This window comes from Oryx dammah, unplaced genomic scaffold (assembly GCF_014754425.2).
Source record: "Oryx dammah isolate SB20612 unplaced genomic scaffold, SCBI_Odam_1.1 HiC_scaffold_27, whole genome shotgun sequence".
NCBI classification, from domain to species: Eukaryota; Metazoa; Chordata; class Mammalia; order Artiodactyla; family Bovidae; genus Oryx; species Oryx dammah.
Window position 1 is genome coordinate 10233681 of NW_024070211.1, and position 11227 is coordinate 10244907.

An 11227-nucleotide genomic window follows, 5' to 3' on the forward strand; every position below is an offset into this window, starting at 1 on the left:
GCAGCCACACCCCGCCAACCACCCTGATTGGCTCTCTGCCCCACCCGCCTGGGACTTCCGGGCTTTCCATTGGCCTGAGTGGAATGTCAGTTAAAAGCTACGCAAACGACGTACTCAAGGGTACCGTCCTGGGAGCTCCACCCGAGCTACTTCCGCAATCGGAGTAAACAGCAAGGGGCAAACCAAGCGAAGTGGGGGTGGCTTTGAAACTAAACCAACTCCTATATTCAAAGTAGGAAAGTCCCACCTAAAAATTCGTACAAAGTGTATCGAGAGGTGAATTCTTCTTGTTAGAGTTCAAATAACTAGGATCTTTGGTAGGATGAACGGGTCAAACCTATAAAGTTTCTGTGGACACCCCTAAAGTTACTGATAGTTTTGTTCCTTCCCGACCGGTCTCAGGCCGGCCAAAAGTAGGGCGGGGAGAGTGAGTCACAGGCTCCCGCCTGCCGCTAAAGGTCCCTCTTGGGTGACGCCCGGGGTCCTGGGATTGGGTGCTGGGTGTGAAAGGCCAGGGTCAGGTGAGTTGGACCCTGGTTCAGCCGCCACCGAACTCTGCGTCCTCAGGCAACTCTCTCAACTTATCTGGGTTTCAGTCTGTCCTGCAAAGTAGGAGGAGTCGCGTCCGCCTCTTGTCCTGTAGTGTTTGTTAAGGATTCATGCTTGAGTGGGTATATGCGCGTCTTGCCGATCATAAAAGGTTGCAGGCCGGATTCACATTGTAGCTCAGTTCTCTAGAGCAACTCTTAAAGGCTGATACTGTCCTTATTTTGCAAAAGAGAAAACTAAAAACGCCATGACTTAACCCTGAGTCGTCCAGGGAATTTGAAATGACCCTGGGACTCAAACCTGTATATTTTGGCTTCCATTTCTGTATTTCTCCCTTCCAGGTCTGGTGTCCCCTGAGAAAGATCTCTCCCCCAAGTTGTTAGCATTCCAGGGAGATTCTTGAGGGTGCCCTCAGGCCAATCCCCCCATCTCTCTGGTAACCATAGACTTAGGTGACCACTCCCCAGCTCCGAGGTTCCCGGGAAAAAGAAGCCAAGGGATGTACCCGAACTGTTTCTGGGGGCCTAGGAATCAGGAGGTGGGTAAGGGATGACAGGTGGGTCAAAAACCCAGGTAGAATCCTGAGTAAGGACACAGAAGCTCCAAGAGGGGCAGTCTCCATTCCAGGACTTATGTCCAGGTCTCTCTGCTCTCGGAACAGGGCTCTTTTCACCGCAGGATTGTTTTTCTCGGAAGGACTGCCTTGGCTATAATTCCTAGTCCTTTCCCCTCTCTGGAAAGGAAGGAAGCCAAAAAGGGAGTGTGAGGAGGGAGCAGCCTAAGACGTTAGAAGGACAGAAACCACCAAGTGGGTGGTGCCCATAAGGCCCCAGTGCCCGCTGAGTCAGTGACCTCCAGGCTCAAATTGGGCCATGTGGTCTGACGACGGATGACTATTTAAATCCTGACTGTGGCCACTGGGCGCTGGGAGGCAGCAGGTGCTATGCAGAGGTCAATGACTTTAGGGCAGACTAACCTAAGATTGAATCCAAGCTCCACTACTTTGTAACTAACTCTCAGCCTCACCCAGGTCTTCTCTAAAATGGGGACAACATAGCAGTTGTGAGGATTCAATAAGTTAATTGTGGAATTAATGAGTCGTGTGTAAAGTGCCTGATAGCTATTTATTCATTCATGGATTCATCCATTCAGTAAAAAAATTATTACACACCAACCATGTGTAAGGCAGCTTGCCAGCGGTGTAGCTACAGTGGTAAGCAAAACAGACTCATACCTTCATGGGGCTTACAGTTTGATGAGGAAGCAAGTTGTTAAATGATCAGACAAATCAAAAGCTATGATAAGGAATAAGGAGGCAAAGCACAATGTGTTTATGAGAGTGAATGTCAGGAATTGCAATGGGGTCTCAGGAAGCTTCCTGAAGAGGTGAGTTGATGAATGGGGATTAACTAAGCTGCAGATGGTTGGAAGAAGTGTTGGAGATCAAGAGAAAGCATGCTGAAAGCATCCAGGCCCAGGCCCATGGGGGTGAATTGCAGCATTGGGGAGAGAACTCTTGCTGTGGGCCTAAACAAATAAGGTGTTACAGGGTAAGGCAACTGGCTTGAAAGTGAGGGTCTCTGTTCTTTTCTGGTAGTGCCTGAGTGTTGACATCAACCTCCCTGGGCTTGAATCTTGGCTCTGCCATCTCACCTTGAACCATGTGACCTGAAGCAGTCACCACACCTCTCTGTACCTCAGCTCCTCTTCCAGTCAGTGGGGATAGTGGTAGAAGGGCTTAAGGTGAGGGAGTGAGGATTCAGTGTGGAAATGTGTATAAGACACTCTGGCACATAGAAGGCACTTCACAAATGATGTTTAGCCTTCACAGCATGGAGGGAGGTGAGCCTAAGGCAGCATATCCAGTAGATAAATAATGCTAATACTAATTAGCAATTAGTATTAACTGATTAATACTGATATTGGGAGAGAGCTGATGCAAGCTCCTGGGCACCACGCAAGTTGTCATCTGACTTTAATTGTCATAAAAGACTTTGGAGCCAGGCAAGCCTGGGTTCAAGTCACATCTGTACCATTTCCTGCCAGTGTGACCTTGGGCAGGTGACTTCACCTCTCTGAACCTCAGTTTCCTTATCTGTAAAATGGGGGTGATAATTGCTCCTGATTCTCAGAGATGTGAAGATTATCACATCTTTATTTATCTCAAATGCGGGGACTTCCCTGGTGGTCCAGTGGTTAAGAATTCACCTGCCATTTCAGAGGACATGGGTTCAATCCCTGGTCAGGGAATCGAGATGCCACATTCTGCGGGGCAACTGGGGCACAACTACAGAGCCCCGTGCTCTAGCACCTGCACATCACAACGATAGATCCTGCATGCTGCAACCAAGACCTGATGCAGCCGTAAATAAATATTTAAAATGTGAAGTAATTAGCACAGTGATTGGCACATAGCTGCAGTTGTTGAATGTTCGCCTTAATTATTATTATTGATGTTGTCAGTTACTGTCTGTACTAGGTAAGATTCTGGTGCTTTGCTTGAAGGTTGTCTGGCAACAGGAGACTTCGTTTCTCCTTTCAGGCAATGGAGATAGGTTACTTTCAGAAGGGGAGGTGCTGTGCATCTTAATACTAATACTAATCTTGAGACTTACCTGACAGTCAAGGTTAGCACTCCACACTTTTATTGCCAAGAGCATGGGTTCGATCCCTGGTTGGGGACCTAAGGTCCACAAGCCACATGGTGCTGCCAAAAAAAAAAAAAAATTACTGTTACTAATAATAAGCACTAACATTGAGCATTTGCTATGTGCCAGCCATGGGGTAAGTGCTTTACTCATACATTCTTACAGCAGGCCTATAATTTAGGTCCTGTTGTTATCATTTTCCAAATGAGATAAAGGAAGCACAGAGAGGTCAAGTGACTTACCCAAGGCCAAACAGTCAAGAAACAATATGACTGTATTGGTGTTCTGGGGGAGGGAGGTGGGAGGGGGGTTCAGGATAAGGGGACACAGGTATACCCATGGCCGATTCATGTCAATGTATGGCAAAAACCACTACAATATTGTAAAGTAATTAGCCTCCAATTAAATAAATTAATTTTTAAAAAGAAACAATATGACTGCAATTTAAACCCAGCCTTGGAACTTGAGAGGGCTTGGTGCTTTTGAGAGGCAAGCCCTCTCTCTAGTACCCAAGGAGTTCTCACCTGGAACAATGAAATAATCATTGCTGCTAAGTCCCAGGTTCTGAAGACCAAAGGCTGTTCCTTTCCCACCAGTTCTAGAAAATAACCCTTGCCTGTTCCCTGTCCCCGAAGGCTGATAAGATCGGGGAACATAACTTCTCCCTCTGCAAGGGGAAGCAGGAAGACACATCGAGTCACCAGAACTGGTTTGAGTCCCAATTGTGCCACTTAATGGTTCCGTCCTAGCCAAGTCACACCCTGTCTTTGAGCCTCAGTTTCCTTGTCTATAAAATAGGGATGATAATAGCTCTGCCTCCTAGAGCTGTTGTGAGGAGCAGAAAAAACAAGTCCTGCATGAACTATAAAGTACTCTTCAGCACAAGGCTTCCTCTCCTTGTTGCTATGGGGATGGCAAGCACTCCAGAAAAGCAGTCACAGCCAGTATAGTGCATACCAGGCAGACTGCCATCTCTGGAAACAGTCCTGGATTCGAGTCCCAGATCTGCCTCTTACTCCTGTGTGACCTTGGGGCAGTCTTAGCCTCAGTTTTCTCATCTATAAAATGGAGTGAATCGTACTGATCTTGTAGGGCTGGAGGGAGCACAAGCACAGTGAAAGAAGGCACCAAACGCCGTGAACCCATGCCTGGTACAGAACTGCCAGAGCACAGGGATTCAGGGCAGAGGGACCACAGAGAGTCGCCCTGACCCCTTCACACAACCCCTGCCTGAAGGCAAGAGGGTGGAGAGGACTGTGCTCAGAGGCAGAATGGTCTCCAAGCCACTGCCCTGCCTCTGGTATCCTTAGCTCAGGCTGAGTCCACTGCATTTCTCTCTCTCTCCCTCCCTCCCTCTCGTCAAACAAGTTCTTCTCCACTGAGCAATCCCAGGGGGCCCCCCGAACCTCGGTTCTAGCCAAGCTTGCAGGCTTTCCCCGCCTCCACATCCTGAATCCACAGCCTTTGCATTTGCCATTCCTTCCACCTGGAATGCTCTCTCCTCCCCGGAGCGACTTTGATGGGGGAAGGTGGGGGGAGGGGGGGCGGTGCTGGAGGGGAAGGATCTGGAATGATGCTCCCCCACCACCTCACTCCCCTTGCCTGCAACCCCCACACGGCAAGCCTGACCTCCCCCCCTCCCAGCATGGGGGATGAGATAGCGCTGGGAGGGGGAGGAGGAGGGGGAGGACTCAAGTGAAGGGCCCTCTGTGGGGTTTTTCACCTGCTCAGAAGAGGCAGACGGAAATGAAAGCTCTAGAAAAATGCCTGCCGCTCTGCCCCAGCTCGGCAAAGCCTCCCCCTGCCTTCCCACTGTGCCATCTTCTCTCCCTCCCCCCTCCTCCTGCAGGCAGGTGCCACACAGTCAAGGAACATGGGTGGGCGGGCAGGCCAGAAATCCTTGAGTTCAAATCCCACTCCTGCCACTTACCCAGGGAGTGGCCTCTGCAAGCTGTTTGGCCTGCTTACACCTCATTTCTTGATAAAAGGAGACAACAATCCCTTCTCAGGCCGCTGTGAGGACTAAACAGGGAAGCCAGATGAAAGTGCCCAGCACAACCAAAGCGCTCAGCAATGGAGTTGGTAACAGTGATGGCAACACACCCAGTGCCCACGTGTGCCTGGCACAGCTCTTAGCACCTGGCAAATATTAGTCTACTTGATTCCTGGTGAGGTGGATCCCATTACTGTGAGGGATTACTGACTGCAATGTCCACCCTGGCCAGGCACCATAGTAACCATTTGCATGAGCTTTATGACAGGAGGTCCTGGTAAGGAACACGGACCGGACCTAATAAGCCACCACCAACCGGAAGAGTTCAGGAAAGGTCAAAGGGAAACACCACATGTCCAACCACCTCCCAGAATCCTTCTCTCTGGCATCCATTTGGCTGGACAAGGCGTGCACCACCAGGAAGGACTCTGAGTCAGAATGATTGCCTAAAGACAACCAGAAACTAATCCCATCACCATAAAACCCGAGACTGAGAGCCACGTGTCCTGGCTTCCCTTACCCTACTGCTCTCAGCCCGGGTGCCCTTTCCCAATAAAATCTCTTGCTTTGTCAGCATATGTGTCTCCTTGGACAAGTCACTTCTGAGAGTTACACAAGAGCCCAGTTTTGGGCCCTGGAAGGGGTCCCTCTTCCTGCAACATTACTATCCCTCGTTTTACAGATGAGGACACTGAGGCACAGAGAGGTTCTATAATCTGCGTAAGGCTACACAGCCCACAAGAGGCAGAGCTTAGCTCTGTTCTTACACTTTGCACTCTGGGGTTCTCAGTGGTGGTTGTTTTATTTGCTGTTATCTGTACTGACTCTATGCCCTCAGTAAGTACATGTTATTCTTTTTTTTCCCTCCCACCTTCAAAATCCTGCCTGAATTTTCTCTCCTTTGTAGCGTCTTCTAGTCTATTCATTTAGTGAGCCTCTACTGTTCATGGCTCTTGCCAGACCTGTGCAGGGCACTGGCAATCCAGGGATCCATCCACCCAGTCTCTGCCCTTGAGTGACTCCCAATCTAGTGAGGGAGAAAAACATATACATAAAAGCTACACATACAGAGGACTTCCCTGGTAGTCCAGTGGCTAAGACTCTGAGCTCCCAGTTCTGAGCCCCAGTTCTATCCCTGATCAGGGAACTGGATCCCACAGACCACAACTAAAGATCCCACATGCTGCAACTGAAAGAGGCCAAGTGCCACAACTGAGACCTGGTGAAGCCGAATAAATATGTAAATAAATATTTTTTAAAAAATAAATAAAACTCTCTAACAGCAAAAGGAAAAGCACAAGTATTAAAAAAAAAAAAAACCACCTACATTATTTGAAAGAAAGAGAGGAAGACCAATTGCAGCAGGAGCTGGGAGCCCACAGAAGCATAGTACTTAACTGGAGGATTGGGGCAGGCTTACCAAAAGAGGGATCATTTGAGTAGGGTCTTGAAAGGCAGATAGGAGTTCCTCAAACAAAGTTATAATATAGAGACATAGAATATGATGTACAGTGCAAACCCTGCAAAGGAGACTGAATCTATAAAGGCTAGATACTAACATGCTGGATGAGATGGCTGGATGGCATCACGGACTCAATGGACATGAGTCTGAGTGAACTCCGGGAGATGGTGATGGACAGGGAGGCCTGGCTTGCTGTGATTCATGGGGTCGCAAAGAGTCAGACACGACTGAGTGACTGAACTGAACTGAACTAACATGCTGGGGTAAGTTCTATGCTAGGTCTTCTGGGCACTGCAGATACAGAGGTGGCAAGAAATGCCCCCATGGATTTTACAGACTTGGAATCAGGTAATAGAAAGCAATAAGTAAAGCAAAAACAGCAGTATTAAAGAAGAATCCAGAGAGGCTTTGGGACTACCAAAATAGAGAGACATAAACCTGTCAAGGGGTCGGTGAAGGCTTCCTGGAGGAGTAGTTGATGCCTGTGCTAAGTCACCTCAATGGTTTCCGACCCTGTGACCCTGTGGACTGTAGCCCATAGGGCTCACCTTTCCATGGGATTCTCCAAGCAGTACTGGAGTGGGTTGCCACGCCCTCCTCCAGGGGATCTTCCCAACCCAGGGATCGAACCTGCGTCTCTTATGTCTCCTGCGGTGGCAGGTGGGTTTTTCGTCACTAGCACTGCCTGGGAAGCCAGTTGATATCTAGGCTGAGATTTAAAGATCAGGGCCAAGGAACTTTCCTGGTGGTCCAGTGGCTGAGACTTGGCACTCCCAATGCAGGGAGCTCGGGTTTGATCCCTGGTCAGGGAATTTGATCCCAGAAGCCACAAGTAAGAATTCACATGCCATAACTAAAATTCCGCATGCCGCAAAGAAGATGGAAGATCCTATGTGCCACAACTAAGACCCAACACAACCAAATGAATAACTTTTTTATTTTTTTATTGAAGGATAATTGCTTTACAGAATTTTGTTGTTTTCTGTCAAACCTCAACCTGAATCAGCCATAGGTGTATATATATCCCCTCCCTTTTGAACTTCCCTCCCATCTCCCTCCCCATCCTCCCTCTAGGTTGATACAGAGCCCCTGTTTGAATTTCTTAGCCACGCAGCAAATTCCCCCTTGGCTATCTATTTTACATATGGTAATGTAAGTTTCCAATAAATATTTTTTTAAATAAAAAAAGGAAAAATCAGAGCTAGATTATGTCAACCTACCACCACCCAGCCCATATGTAAATTCAACATAAAAAAACGAAACTAACTATAAGAGTAAGGAACTCCAATAAACTTCAGATGTTTGCCATGAATACTTTTTATATTTTTTTAAATTATCAAACATCAAATCATTTTTAAAAAATGTTTTTAGTGTCCCTGCTTTGCTGGTGTCCTGAATACACATTCCTCTGCTTGTTGGGTAATCTGACAAGGTAACTGGCCGGAGGGAGTCAGCCAGGTGAGAGCTGGGGAAGGGTGTGGCAGGCAGGGGGGAATTTCTTGTAAGTACAAAGGCCCAGAGGCAAGAGAAAGATGGCATGTTGGAGGAAAAAGGAAATCCTTTGATGCGATCTGGCAAATGGAAAGAGGTGGGGGATGGAGAATTGGACTGGATTCTAAGGGTGCTGGGGAGGCACGGAAGGGTTTTAACTGGGATGTGATGTGATCAAATGTTCCTTTTGCAAGATCACCCTGAATATTGCTAGAGACCTTTTGATGGTTTGAAATCATTCATGCAAGAGACACCAAGTACCCAGGATGTTTCAAGCACTGACCCAGGTCCTGAGGCTGCAACAGATAATTAATTAAGGGTTCCGCAGACAGAGCAAGACCTGGCGGGGACATTGAGTGCCCCGCTACGGAGGAGTCTGAGTGGATAGAGGCTTGGAGTGTGGAAGTGTATGGCTTTCACAAAAAGAAAGCCAAGCCCTGGTGCTGGATGACGAAGCAGTGAGATGGGAGATGGCGCTCAGGGAACTTGCAGAGGACTTGTAGTGGAAAGACTACAATGTCTAGGAGGGGAGAAAAAAGGAATGAAAACGGGAGTAGAGGCAGTGGGTTAGGGGTGAAAACCCCTGCTCCGTGTAACCTCCCTAGAAAGTGGCCAAGTGGGCAGAGGGCAGAGGCCCTGGCCAACGCCATCAGCCCCCCATGCTTCCTGAGCTCTGCTGAGCCCTCCTCCTGGCTCCAGAAGTCAGACGAAACCCTGAAGGAGAGCAGAGGCGGGTGAGGAGGGGGTGGGCGGGAAACAAGCCCAGGCCTCTCACCCCAGCAGGGCCTTCCTTCCCAGCGGCTGGAGCCAACCCTGCTGAGGAGCCAGAGGTTACAGGGAAGGATTAAGGAGTTGGTTGCTTTTTTACCCAAATTGTGGCTGCATTTCTCTCTCTCTCTTTTTTTTTTTTTTTAAAAGAAAAATGTTCCTGTACACGCACCCGGAGGCTTTTGCAGGAGGCGGCTGTTGGAGAACCAGGAAAACAAGCCAAGAAACAAGAGAGAGGAAAAAGACCACGCCTCGCTTGGCAGATTCCTAATGGCCCAGGAGACCTGAGGCTTTACAGTGGGAGGCCGGTAGGGGCTGGCTCGGGTGGGAGGGAAGGGCAGGCCGAAGGACAGCCACTTGCTGGCCAGTGACCTTGGGCGGGCTGCTGCCTGCTTCCCTCTGGTGAGAATGGGGAGGAGGGGGCAGGGGCCGGGCTGGCCGGCTGAGGTCACAGGAAGGCCCCTTCCAGCCTGAAACGCGATCTCGGGATGTGGGGCCTGCCAACCTGCAGTGACCCTGGGCCAGCAGAGATGAAAGGCTGCCTGTCCCCGGCTTCCGGACCCCCGAGGCCCCAGTGCCTCCAACTTGAAGGGCAGCAAAGCGGCTGCAGCTGGCTGAACCCGGTTTCTGAGCTCCCCCCGCCACCACTACCACCACCACCACCCTCCCCCACCACCTGATGTCCTTCAACCCTCCCTTCCCTGTTTTGCAGAGGACACTCGGAGCTCAGAGACGGCTGGTGACCTGCCCGAGGTCACACAGCAAGTTAGAGGCTGAGCCAGGACTCACCACAAAGTCTTTGGATTCCAAAGCCAGGCCTCATTCCCTTTCCTGGAAACTTGGCTGCCTGGGGGGGCTTACCCTGGGGAGTTGGAGAGACCCAGGGTTAGGGAGGACAGTTGGGAGCTGTGTCTGTTTGAAGTCACAGCTTAATGTTGATTAAAGTGCCTTTAAAAAAAAAAAAAAAGACGAAAGGAACGTTCCCAGCCCCTGCCATGAGCCTGGACTTGCTCTGCTGGCAGGGGAAGGAACGGTGGCCAGCTGCGGCCTCAGTTCCTGCTGCTCCCGCCCCAGCAGACAGAGGGACAAAGGCCTCTTCTCAGCCTGTCCCCTCCAGCCCCCTGGATCAGAGCAACAACCAGGAGGCTCTGTCACTGACCAGCTAAGTCCCTGTTTCTCTCTAGGTCTTAGTGCCCTTTCTGGAAAATGGGGGCAGAGTATCTGCCTGACCTACTTCTCAGCACCATTTTGAGGTTTCAAAGAGGAAGAGTTAACAGAAATACAAACCTCTCAGCACCTCCTTCTGCCTGAGGGTCGGCCGCCTCTGAGACCCCTCTCCCTCACCCTTAAACCGGCCAGCCCCAGTGCTCAGCGGGGACCATCCCTCACTTTAGGGAGCCCTCTCTCACCTCCAGACTGTGCTGCTCCTTCAAGGTATTTATCTCCATTGTAATTAAATAATTAATTGTGTAATTGGATCTGTCTCCCCACTAAAAGGTGAACTCTGTAATAATAATAATAGCTGACACAAAATGCTTACCCAGTGCCAGCGACTGTCCATGCATTAACCCATTTAATCCCTGTGCCGGGTACGGTTAGTTTTCCCATTTTACAGATGAAGAAACTGAGAAAAGGAAAGATAGAGTCATGTACCTGAAGTCACAAGCAAGCTGGAAGCTGAGCCAGGACTCAGTCCAAGAAGTAGCAGAACCAGGATTCAGATGCAGACCCCGGCTGCAATCAGTAAGCCACTAATGAGGCTAGTTCAGTTTGTTCCTTGTCCATCCTAGCTCCAGAATATCTGGCATTCAGTAAGTGCTCCATATGTATTGGGTGACCAAGGACAAAAGCAAGCAATGAATGCATTTGGGTATTGGGAGAAGACTAAGTGGTGTTGGAGAAGACTCTTGAGAGTCCCTTGGACTGCAAGAAGATCAAACCAGTCAATCCTAAAGGAAAATCAGTCCTGGGTGTTCATTGGAAGGACTGATGCTAAAGCTGAAGCTCCAATACTTTGGCCACCTGATGTGAAGAGCTGAAGAGACCCTGATGCTGGGAAAGATTGAAGACGGGAGGAGAAGGGGACGACAGAGAACGAGATGGTTGGTTGGTATCACTGACTCAATGGACGAGTTTGAGCAAGGGTGGTTAAGGACAGGGGAGCCTGGCGTGCTGCAGTCCATGGGGTCGCAAAGAGTCAGACAAGACTGAGCGACTGAACAACAACTGAGCACCATCCAGGGGTGAGTTCTGCAGGTGCCATGTGTGGAGCGAAGCCCTGATTAAGGGAGGTGGTACCCAATATATTGTTAATGA

The 11227-nt window shown here is 49.5% G+C and overlaps 1 long non-coding RNA gene across 2 annotated transcripts; it reads left to right on the forward strand.

Annotated features, from left to right (window-relative positions):
- Nucleotides 1-8339: 8339 nt before the first annotated feature.
- LOC120855167 lies at nt 8340-10848 on the forward strand. Of its 2 annotated transcripts, XR_005719155.1 has the most exons (3): nt 8340-8430; nt 9062-10345; nt 10527-10848. It is a non-coding gene; the product is annotated as an uncharacterized LOC120855167 (long non-coding RNA). The 2 variants fall into 2 exon arrangements; XR_005719154.1 differs by lacking the exon at nt 10527-10848 and having other exon boundaries at nt 9062-10389.
- Nucleotides 10849-11227: the final 379 nt, after the last annotated feature.